The sequence below is a fragment of the Schistocerca cancellata genome, chromosome 5 (assembly GCF_023864275.1).
Source record: "Schistocerca cancellata isolate TAMUIC-IGC-003103 chromosome 5, iqSchCanc2.1, whole genome shotgun sequence".
In the NCBI taxonomy this organism is placed as follows: domain Eukaryota; kingdom Metazoa; phylum Arthropoda; class Insecta; order Orthoptera; family Acrididae; genus Schistocerca; species Schistocerca cancellata.
The window spans coordinates 450,933,644-450,946,082 of record NC_064630.1 but is presented as its reverse complement, the minus strand read 5'-3'; the positions used below and the strand labels follow the sequence as shown (position 1 = coordinate 450,946,082).

The 12,439-nt window shown below is 39.9% G+C and overlaps 1 protein-coding gene across 1 annotated transcript in view; it reads right to left on the bottom strand.

Annotated features, from left to right (window-relative positions):
• LOC126188598 (hemicentin-2-like) overlaps positions 1-12,439 on the bottom strand; it is a 1,730,700-nt gene that overhangs the window by 853,940 nt on the left and 864,321 nt on the right. The window lies entirely within an intron of this gene.

Here is a 12,439-nt window from a genome sequence, read left to right as displayed (position 1 = left end):
GTGAACCTCTGTTGTAAATTACTTACAAGGTCTTATGTTCCCCGTTATCAAAATGGTTTAATGCATGTTTTAAAGTCGAACTGACATGACCACCAACGGCAGTCATACTTAATAAAGCAAGCAGTCAATGAAAATTTACGGCTAGGAAGCGCCAGAACTCTCTAAACTCTAAAACCGCTTGGTTTGAGGCGCCATGTCCGGATTGCCCGGCCCCTCCAGCCGGAGGTTCGAATCCTCCCTCGGGCATGTGTGCGTGTGTGTGTGTGTGTGTGTGTGTGTGTGTGTGTTGTTCTTAGCGTAAGTTACTTATAGTTAGTTTAAGTAGTGTGTAAGTCTAGGGATCGATGACCTCAGCAGTTTGGTGCCTTAGGAATTCACACACACAACTCTCTAAAATAAAAGTATAGTGCGGAAAATTCAGCGTGGGTTGTAAGTAGACGCAAATGAATAGTAATTAGAACAAAAATGTCGGACACGCATTTGGCAACATTAAACGGTCTAGACTGTTGAGCCATTGAATTCTGAGATGTTAGCAGTGATTACATATGTTCTACAGCTTCCTTTTTGATGGTACACGAATATCGTCAGTAGTGGCAGATATGTTCGTAAAAGGAACGCGTATGTGAGGAAATATTTCTTACCGTTCTCACTAACATGAGCGTTCATTGCGCACGCACATTTATAGCGTCAGTTTCTGGTACGTGCCTTGCTTTGCTGTTATTTCCTTCGCGTTATTGAGAACGGTGAGAGACTTTGTCTCACATAAGCTTTCCCTTTAGGAGCACACCTGCCATTTCTGACAATGTATGTGTGTATGTGTGTTATCAAAATGGGAGCAGTAGACACAGATATATTCACTGCTGTCATCTGAAAATTCAAATGTTCAACAGTATCGCGGTTTCACGGTACCTGACGGGAGTTAGACATGATTGGTTTACTTAGTATTTCACTTCCGTCTCCTTACAATACTTATATACAATTTACAATATTTATATAAGGGATATCTGTTGCTCCCCGAACGTAACTTGTCAGTGGCAAGTTTGACTACTGTTGACGGTTATTTCAATCTGTGCTCTGCACTGCACCTTGGAACACGCCTTAAGCCATACTGATAACATACGTCACTAAAACTTGCACGTAATTTATGATAGCGGCTCGTGTCTTTGGCATTAATTCGCATAGCATGATTTTGAGTTTTTTGGTATTTAAAATTCTGAACCTTCTAAGTTAGTAACAGAGCTCTAATGAAGACCTGTATAAATTCAGAAATACACACGAGGATGTATCTGCATGTTACGAAACCTGTGCACCAGTCTCTGAGTCTAACGCGGCAAATTTGACTCTCAGTTAATTGCACCTGCATTACAACACATCAATGTATTTTAATCTATTTTTTGTGTGTCTTTCGGTAGGTATCGCTCCAGGTAACTTGTCTGGCAACATGCAATCTGTTTGACGAAAGAATACCTGTTGATAATGCTAATTGTGCGTATAGGCTTTTTATGTCAATTTAGGTTTCTTTCTCTTTTTATTATTTTTTTTTCTTTCTACTAAGAATATCGGTGTCGACACAGTGTGCACTTGTTCTTGCATATTACAACGTGCACAGAGAGGTACAGCTACTCTGGCATCAAAATGGAGCTGATATCGGTGAGCTGATGGCGGAGTGTAAAAGTTTCGTTAGCCGTGATGAAATAACTTACAGGAATGCAACTGGACGACGTCTTCGACACCGACTATTTCTACGGAAGTGAGTACCCCTTCATTTTCAAGGCACTAATGCTTCGAGAGCTCTGTATTAGGAAATTTAAGATACGCCGAATAAGAATCATAATAATACATATGCAGAAAGAGAACACACTCGAACTGTAAACAAATAGCGGCACAAGACAACGAAAGGTAGTGAATACGGTTTACCAACGGCTGAGCAAATAGCATTAACTCTCTCTGTTCTTTGGTCAGAGGGAGATCAGGATTCCGAGTACGATTAAGAAAAATTAAGACAATTATCTCAAATGTGCACTGCTCCATGTTATCAGCTATAGAGTAAGAAATACTATGTGTTAAAGATGAGACACTCTTTAACATGGCTGCAGATACCTGTTTGTCCCCAAAAAATTCATTCACCTACTAATGCGTTTTGTAAATAGCTGATCCTGGTACATATACTGAAGTGACAAAAGTGATGATAAACCTCCTAATACCGTATCTGACCTCAGTTTGCCAGGCGTAAGGTAGCAGCTCCTAGTGGCATGGACTCAACAAATCGTTGGAAGTCACCATCAGAAATACTGAGTCATGCTACCTCCACAGCCCTCCATAATCGTGAAAGTGTTGCCGATGCAGGGTTTCGTGCACAAACGACCTCTCGATTATGCCCCATAAATGTTCCATAGGATTCATGTCGGACGATCTGGGTAGCCTCACCATTCCTTCGAAACGTCCAGAATGTTCTTCCAATCAGTCGTGAAGAATTGTGGCCCGGTGACACAGTCCATTGTAATCCATAAAAATTCCATCGTTTTTTGGGGAGATGAAGTCCATGAATCGCTGCCAGTAGTCAATGACTGCTTCAGTTGGACTCTAGGATGCAGTTCATTCCGTGAAAATATAGCCCACACCATTATGGAACCACCACCAGCTTGTACAGTGCCGTGTTGACAACTTGAGTCCACGGCTTCTAGGGTTCAAATGGTTCAAACGGCTCTGAGCAGTATGGGACATAACTTCTGAAGTCATGAGTCCCCTAGAACTTAGAACTACTTAAACCTAACTAACATAAGGACATCACACACCTCCATGCCTGAGGCAGGATTCGAACCTGCGACCGTAGCGGTCGCGCGGCTCCAGACTGCAGCGCCTAGAACCGGTCTGCCACAACGCCCAGCTTTAGATTCATTAATAGGGAACTAACATAGGGCACCCATTTTGATCCAAAATATGTTCATGACGTATAGAGACTTTGATTTCTCTTCATCAGTTTCAGTCAGTTGATTATTTCTTGCGTCCCTGATGTAATCAATCACAGAAGTCTATTTCTCCTCGTGCTAAAACTTTGGAACTATAATTTTCTTGAATCGTGTTATGTGGATCATTGTTAAGTATAGCTAGCCATGTGCGGGAGAGATCTGAGATGGTCCGTACACATCCATGCCCGAGGCAGGATTCGAACTTGCGACAGTAGTGGTCGCGCGGTTCCAGACTGTAGTGCATAGAACTCCTCGGCCACCCTGGCCGGCGCTTCTTGGGGATTCCCCCCACACTCGAACCCTACCATCAGCTCTTACCAGGTGAAATCGGGACTCATATGACCGGACCACGGTAGTTCAGTCGCCAAGGGCCCAACTCATTTGCTGATGAGCCCAGAAGAGGTGCCGCAGGCGATGCCGTGGTGTTATCAAAAAACCTCGTGTGAGACTCCTGATGGATACGTTCATCATACTTCCCACATTGATTTCTGCGGTTAATTCACGCTGTGTTTCTTGTCTGTTAGCACCAACAATCCCACGTATTCTCCGCTGCTCTCGGTCGTTATGTGAAGGCCGTCGGCCACTGCGCTGTCGTTGGTGAGAGATAATGCAAGGAGTTAGGTATTCTTGGTACATTCTCCACACTGTGGATACCTCGGAATACTGAATACCCTAACGAATCTCGAAATGGAATGTCCAATGCGTCTAGCTCCAACTACCACACCGCGTTCAAAGTCTCTTAATTCCCATCGTGCCACCATAAACACGGCGGAAACCTTTTAAGATGAAGTACCCGAGTGCAGATGACAGCTCTGCCAATGCAGCATCCTATTATAGCTTGTGTACGCGATACCACCCCCAAATTCGCACATCGCCATGCATGCACATCGCTACTCCACGACGTTTGTCTGTATAACGGAGTGTGGCTTTGTCGTCTCACACGTTCTTCAAAGGAACAAATGCAAAGATAATTAAAGAAGAACAGAAAATTAGAATATAACGTTCCGTCAACAACATGGTCGTTTGAAGAGGTTAGCAAGCCCAGATTACGTAAGGATGACGAAGGACGGCAGACGTTTCCTTGCGATGAAGCCACCACGGTTGTTCGAAAGAAGAGCTTTGAGGAAAACACGGTAAATCTACTCGTATTGAGGCAAACGGTCTACAGAAGGCTTCTGAAGAATGGCCTTTATTGTCAGAGACCAGCTCTATGTGTACCTCTGACACGACTTCACAAAATCGAACGTCTGGATTGGAGTCGTCAACATGCCACCTAGATAGTCGAACTGTGGGCCACGTTCTTTTCAAAGATGAGCCGAGATTTGGTCTGAACAGTGGTTACCCACGATACGTATCTAGAGAGAATGGGCAACACCACTTTGGGATCCAAACACTGTGGAGACAGACCGATATCGCGGAGAATCCCTAATGGTGTGGGCAAGGATCATGTTGACCTCCAAGCGACCTCTTTGTGAAATTGTACGGATGACTTGACAACGTTTAACTGTTGTCAGGTATAGTGACAAGATCTTGGGAACTCATGTGAGGTTGTTACGAAGTGCTGCGGGCCCAGTCTTCGTACTGATGGTCGATAATGAGCGACATCACAGACCATGGGCGGTAGATATTTTCTTAGAAGATACTGCACGCATTGCATGGCCTGCTCGCTCTTCCGTTATTAATCCAATAGAGTACGTGTAGGATGCACAAGGGGGACAGGTTACATCCGCCAAACACTCTCCAAGACTTGCGAGGAGCTTTTTAGGAAAAATTAGCATTATTGCCTCAGCATGAGCTTGATGATATCATTCACAGTATTTTCCATCGTTGTCAGACCTGTATTGCTGCCACAGGCGGTCACACCTCATACTGAGCACAGTTACCTGTTAAAGGCATGTGTATTCAAATCATTTAAGCTGGAAAGAAAACGAAGAACATTTTTGTCTACAGTTATGCATGTTTCAGTTGTTCACGTTATATGTTCTTTACATAGTTACCTTTTTATATTGTTTTGTGGTAAAATAAATGAAACGTTGCCAAATTTCCGTCTGGTGCTTTAATTTTGGACACCTCTGTACAAGTTTCAAACGCCGGTTGTTATTAAGGAACTTCCGTTTTTGAGTTCCAAGTGTCCTTTAGGTCTACTTGACGTTTCAGTTTCTATGTAAATCACTTACATGCACCCGCTCCCCCCCCCCCTTTCCCTTGTCTTTAAAAGTGGAACTCACTTCAATACAACAGCTTCTTTACAGATAACTTATTGTGTGAGATGTTTGACGTTATGCAAGGAAAACCTTTATGTTTCAAAACGAAAATTTTCTTGTTTTTGGTAGTTTCGGATTTCACACGCCAACGATGGAAAAACGTTTTTGCTGAAAATACTTATTCTTACGTTTTTAAGGTGGGAAATCAAAATATGATACTTAAAAAACTATCACCCAACATTTCTTCACGTTTTACATTTAAATTTATTAAATTAAGTGATTTTTTAAAGAATTTATCAGCGTTTGTGTAGTTAAAACAAATTAAAAAGGAGCTGTAATGAATGCAGATGACTAGGTGGCATTGCTGAAAAACATCTGCTGGCAAAAAAAGGTCGATTCTATTTTGTATTAACAGTGGTGTTTTGTTTATTGTCAATCTAACCTCACTTTTCCGTTTCCTGTACACGTGCTCAGTACAATGTCTAGCCGTGTTTGTAAATACCCTGCTGATAGTTTCTATTATATTTGTGGTGAATTTGTGACTAAAATATACCAAAGAAACATTACAGACTTTGTGAATAAGGTTTGTCTATCACAATTTGGATCTAAACTTGGTGATCAAGATAAATCTTGGGCGCCACGTAAGATATGTAATGTGTGTGATGAAGATCTGAGGAAATGGTCCAAAAAGGAGAAAAATGCCTTTATATTTACTGTTCCTGTGATATGGAGGAAGCCAAGAAATCATTCTGATGATTGCTACTTTCGCAGTGTTGATATTACTGGTCATAATGCGAAAAACAAGAGGATAATAAGCTACCATAACCTTCCGTGCTCCATCTGACCAGTAGGGTATGGTGTAAATTTACCAGTTCCTAAACCACCAGATGATTTAAATTCTATTCCAACAAAAGTATTTTCTGATATACAACGTGATTTAGATGAACCAGACGATAATAAATTCCATTGTAATACAGAAAGTATACAGCCCAAATTGTTTACCTAGACCAAGCTTAACGATTTGGTTAGGGTCTGGGCTTAAAGAAAGACAAAATTGAATTGCTAGGCTCTAGATTAAAAGAAAAGAACTTATTGGCAGTTGGAACCCGCATATATACATATATAGAAAGAGAGAGCAGCAATTTTCCAAGTTTTTTCAACAAAGAGGTGGTTTAGTGTACTGCTCAGACATTCCCAGTCTGATGAATGAGTTTGGTATTGAATACAAAAAGGAAGACTGGAGGCTGTTTGTTGATTCATCCAAAACTAGTTTAAAGGCTGTTTTATTACACGATGTAACACATATGCATCTATACCTGTAGGACATTGTGTACATATGAAAGAAAGCCATGAAAACCTAGAAATAGTGCTAAATAAAATAGGCCCTTCTGCTCATGGTTGGATGATATGTGGCGATCTAAAAGTAACAGGCATGCTCCATGATCAGCAAGGTGGCTTTACCAAATTTCCATGTTTCATGTGTGAATGGGACAGAAGGGCTAGTGATCAACACTGGTGCAGAAAGAACAGGCCTGTGAGAAATCCTTTAAAATCTGGTGAAAAGAACATATTACGCGAAAACCTTGTAGATCCTAATAACGTACTCCTACCACCTCTACATGTAAAGTTAGGCCTAATGAAACAGTTTTAAAGGCTTTGGCTCAAGATGGACCGTATTTTAAGTGTCTCTGCCAAATGTTTCCACATCTTTCAGAAGCTAAACTAAAAGAAGGTGCCTTTGTCGGACTTGACATAGAAAATTTATGTTTGTTGTTAACTTTGAATTCACGATGACCTTAAATGAGAAACAAGCAAGGGTATCATTCAAGCAAGTCGTTACAAAGTTCTTAGGACATGAAAAATGCCCAGAATATGTCTCTATTATAGCTATAATGTTAAAAGAGTTTAAAAATTTAGGATGTTTAATGAGCCTGAAAATTCACTTTTTGGAAAGTCACCTTGATTACTTCGCGGACAATATCGGAGATGTTAGTGTGAAGAAATACAAACCAATTACAGCTGACAAGTGAAACCTCTATTAGCACAAATCATTGTTTTATGAAGCTTACTGTAATACAAATCATGCTTACGTTGTAACAAAGCATTTCATTAATTTTCTCGTTTACCGTATAGCATAGGATTTTTAACTATATAATAAAAAGCATACTGCTCGAAAACTACGAGTGATACAAGAAAACTAAGGATAGATTTGGATTCAGCTCATAAAAATTTATAAAGATCAGCAATTAATGTAATATATAGTTTTATAAAATTTATTTTACTGGCCTATGTTATTCACCCATAAACTAATGAAAAAGTGAAAACTAAAGGTAGTAAACCAAATCAGTAGCACCACCATTGCCGGTCCCAAGTCCGGGGCTTCATTTCACAAGTGATGAGGAAGGAGGAGGGGGAGGAGTATCACGTCATGAAAAAACCTGGATCCATCTGGCTCTGGATGGTAGCACCCTCTACGGGCCCCTGCCTAGGATTACTAGGTGAAACCTGGTCAACAGTCTCAAAGCCAGAAGAGAAAGTTCAGATTCCCAACAACGGAGAGAGTGGAAGAAGTACCTCCAGGACTCACAATATTGGTTGTATTTTTTGTGGCCTTTGGGCCACAGCCAAAATTAATTTAATCAAATATGGAAGTGTGATGTAAACTATTTTACGCCCTGTGGACGATCCGCCTTACGCCAGTACGTCAGCGGACATTCGGATTCTGGGGAGTCTGCAAAATTGCCCGAAGACAAGTCGAAGTGTCTTGGAATCTCATCCAAATTTCAACATGGGCAGTCAACGTACCTAGCAACCTTCAATGCAAACTCATTGGTGAAAACCGAAAAACTGAAACATCTAACAGATATGTCTAAGAACCACAACATACTCATAACAGACATTCAAGAAACACTATACATGGATACAGATATCTCCAATTCCGAACGTTTTAGGATAAACAAAGGGAAAGTGGGACCGAGAGTAACGAAAAATGTACCACATCTTGGAACAGCATTTATAATCAAGAAACAAATCTTGAACTCAATGGTTGACTTTGATTCCCAATCAGAAAGCCTCTCAAGTCTTACATTCAGAAGCACAAACAAAATCTACACAATTATCGATGCACATGCCGCTATAAATGAGGATAAGAGGAAAAACAAAGGAAAAGTGGAGGCCTTTTGGAATCATCTAGATGACATTATTCAGAAAATTCCAGATAAAAACATCATCATTCTTCTTGGAGACTATAATGCACAGACTGGTAAGGAAAAAAGAAATAAGAAAAATAGTGGAAGACTACCCTGCACACAAGGGAACGAACGGAAATGGCGTGAGGCTCATAGATCTTTGCCAAGCACACAACTTAGTTCTTAAATCCACAGCTTTCAAGAAACTACCATGAAGACGAAAGACAAGAATATCCCTAAATCCTAGCCTTGAGGAATTTCAACTTGATCATGTGGCAATCAAGAAGATGTCTCGCAAAGATATCATGAATAGTAGGGTACTCGGGGTGCAAGCTTGAATTCAGACCACTACCTTTCTAAAATTAAGTTCAAAGTCATCCCAAGAAGGAAACGCAGCATGAAACAAATTAAAGGTTGAAAGTACAGCACGAAAGAGATATTAAAATCAGATGAATTCACAAAAGCAACAGAAACCATTCAGACACAAAGCTGGGAGGATATCAAGGAAAACCTCATTACTACAGCCGAACGGATAGCACCTAATACAAATAGTAAAAAACATGCCTTGTGCTCGCAGGAATGTGAAGCCCTAACTGAAAAAAGAAAACAGGCATGGCAAAACTGGCAATCACAGAAAACAGAAGAAAGCAGACTGTATTTCATTAGAGTTAGAAAACTGGGAGATAAAAATATAAAATGGATTAATAAGACTCATGAAAACAAAACTCTCCTCCAAATGGATGAAGAATTTACTAATAACAACACAAGTAGCTTTTACTGAACTTTCAAACTAAGTTTATCAAGATACAAAGGACCCACCCTCCAATTTCGCGATGTAAATGGTTCCATCGCTCACAATAACGCGGAGAATAGCAAAAAAACTAGTAGGCTGTTTTGAGAAACTCTTGAATTGTGAACCCATCCTTGAAACATTTGAATCCATCCCAGATAACCGTAAGAAACCGGATTCAGAACCATCGACCACTGAAGAACTACAGAAGGTCATTTCAGAACTTAAAAACGAAAAACCGTCAGGAGAAAACCAAGTAGTGGCCGAACTATGGAAAAAAGCTGCCATAATGCCATTACATCCCTTCTGTGTGTTTTCGATAAAATCTGGAAAGAAGGAGAGATACCCACAGAATGGCAAACAGCTTGTAACCCCCCCCCTCACTTATCGACCCTAATGACAGTGAAAAATCAAACCGCGTGTACCTAATGGAAATTTGGGAAAAGCAATCGTCACCGAAGTTAATCTGTCGGTAAAGAGGGAGGAAAGGGTTACATCTAAATGAAAGGAAAAATGCAAATTAAACTAGTGGAAATTAATTTTGAAAAAGGGTAAAGTTAATAAAGAAAGTAAATGTGCGGCCGTTACGTTAACAATTAACTAGTGGTAATTAGATATTTGAGATTTGGGGGAAATTACGGTCGCCAGTCCTAAGGACAATTACTATAGTAACTGAACAAGAAAGGTTATTACACATATAACTAGCACTAGAAGCGTGGCAACTGAAGGTTGACAAGTGTAGTGTGAAAACTGAAAGTTTGTCAGAAGTAATAAATTTCGCTACACTCTGACTTAATTTAGCAAAAGAATTAATAAAACCGGAAAATCGAAAGTTAATTTAGTGACTGAAGTTAATAGTGAGCTTCCTTTCTGAAGCACATCGAAATTCAGTAAAATACGGTTAGTCTTGGACTACCTCAACAATCATTTCAAAAGCTACTTGAATCTACGCAATTTAGAAATACGAGATTTAACTTTGAACTAGAATTAAATGATTCTGAACAATTAACAATAGTAAAATTTAGTACGTACCAAGCTGAGCTGCAGTCACAGGTAAGCTAAAATACGGCAACAAAACTCGCACTCTTAATTTGTGCTTGTGTAATCTGAATATTGTAGCCAGCTATGAATACTTTAACTGAACTATGAAATTAAAGCAGTGAAATAAATTCATATTGCTTTAATGCTGGCATTTGAATTGCAACGACACTCGGGTTCATTCCGGAAAAGGAAGGAACCCAGCTTGGTAATGCAATTGGGACAATGAGCAACAAAGGTTCATGCTAAGTTGCTGTAATTTTGATGCAACAATTTTAAAAGTTTGAAAAGCTGAGGTCTGCCATACAGTTCTAAAACTTTACGTGCTTCCAGTCTTCCTTGTTGGTTGATTGAAGGTTTGAAGCCGTCGATCGACGAGGTGGCGACAGTCACTCATTGTCGGCCGTCGCTGTTGCAGAAGCTGGATGTTGGCGCGCCTTCTTCTCGACACGGTCACCAGGCGAAACGGGCTCTTGATGTGTGCCAGCTAATGCTTCCCGTCCGCGACACCATGTCAGAAACTATCATCGCAAGTCGCGCGCAATTACATGCTGCCAAACCCCGAAAGCGCGGCAACTCGCGGGAGCTTCACACAACACACCTGCTCCACTCGCTACTCCAGCCAGACTCCGTCTCTGCCCGCGCTCCACGCGATAGAGTTAACGCTACCAAAGATCCTACACACTTTGATTCTTCACACGACCTATCGATGTAATCGTTCGATATATATATATATATATATATATATACAGTAAAACAATTACAATATATAAAGAGACAGAAATGTCATATCTTGAGGTAGCAAAACAAGGAAAAAAATTACAGTACAATAGATGGAAATAGGAGGATATGCATTTCTGGCGTCACAAGCTCCCATCCACCTTATCCACAAGAAAGGTTTGAAGTCAGACCCCACTGCTAAATATAACATACAAGATTGTTTCTAAAGTCCTTTTGAACAGGGCAGAGCCGCAATTGGACCCGCAGATCGGGGAATACAAGGGATGTTTCTGAAAGTTTAAATCATGTTCGGAACAAATACTAAACCTCAAAACCATCACGGCATACCTAAAATCAATCGAAAAGAGATAATAAATCTCCTTCATTGATTTCAAAAAAGCATATCTTTCGGTTGCTACAGAATCTCTATTATCACACCTGGAACAAATGGGTTTGGACAAGAAAACAACTAATATTATAAAAGTTACCCTTACAAATAAATTTTAGAAAGTTAAATTTATAGACGAATCATCGGAACCCCTTGAAACAAAAACGGGAGTGCGACAGGGGGATGGGCTCTCAACGTCGCTGTTCAATTGTGCACTTGAGAAAGAAGTCAGAGAATGGATTGGAAATGTTAAGACTGGTATAAGATCGGGTTGCTAAAAGGAGAACCTTGAAGTAAATTGTATTGCTTTAGCAGATGATATGGCCCTGTTTGCTGAAATAATGGATGAAGCACGGGAGAAAATCCTTGAACTAAAGAAACAAGCAGCTAAAATAGGTCTTCAGATTTCCTTTAAAAAACTAAGATAAGACTAACATCAAGCACCACAAAGTTCAATAACAAAAGATTGAAATAGTAAAAGAACTTAAATATCTCGGTGAATGGATTAGTTGGAATGCCGGGGAAAGCAAAGCAATAGAATCCAGAAAAAATAAACTTGAATTGGCCTTCCAAATAACAAAAAATACATACAACAAAAAATCCCTTTCATGGGGGTCCAAAATTACACATTACAAGACAGTGATTAAACCAGAAGCACTGTATGCAGCAGAAGCACTAAACATAAATTTCAAAGGCTAAATGGAGAAACCTGAGCTAAACGAAAGAAAAACTTTTAAGAAAAATCATAGGATAAGAATTTCAAGACAATAATATTATATACATCAAAAATGAAACTCTCTACAAGAACTTTGAAAAACATTCAGATACCATGCGAAAAAGGAGGATAAATTTTTATGGTCATCTTCTCAGAATGAATTTCAACACATTAACCAAACAAATCTTTGACTTTTTCTGTAACCGTAAAACGGTTAAAGTAACTGAAAAAGACCTTGTAGAATTAAAGGTTTCCGAAAATTCACTTATCGATCGAGCAGCCAAATTAATTACCAAAGATAAAAATATATGGTTCCAAGACAAATCTACACAAAAGTCCAAACCCTTCATCTCGGTAAAAGAGAGGAAAAGAAGATCAGAAAGAATGAAGAATTAGTGGGCCCTAAGAATAGAACAACGCGCAAAGA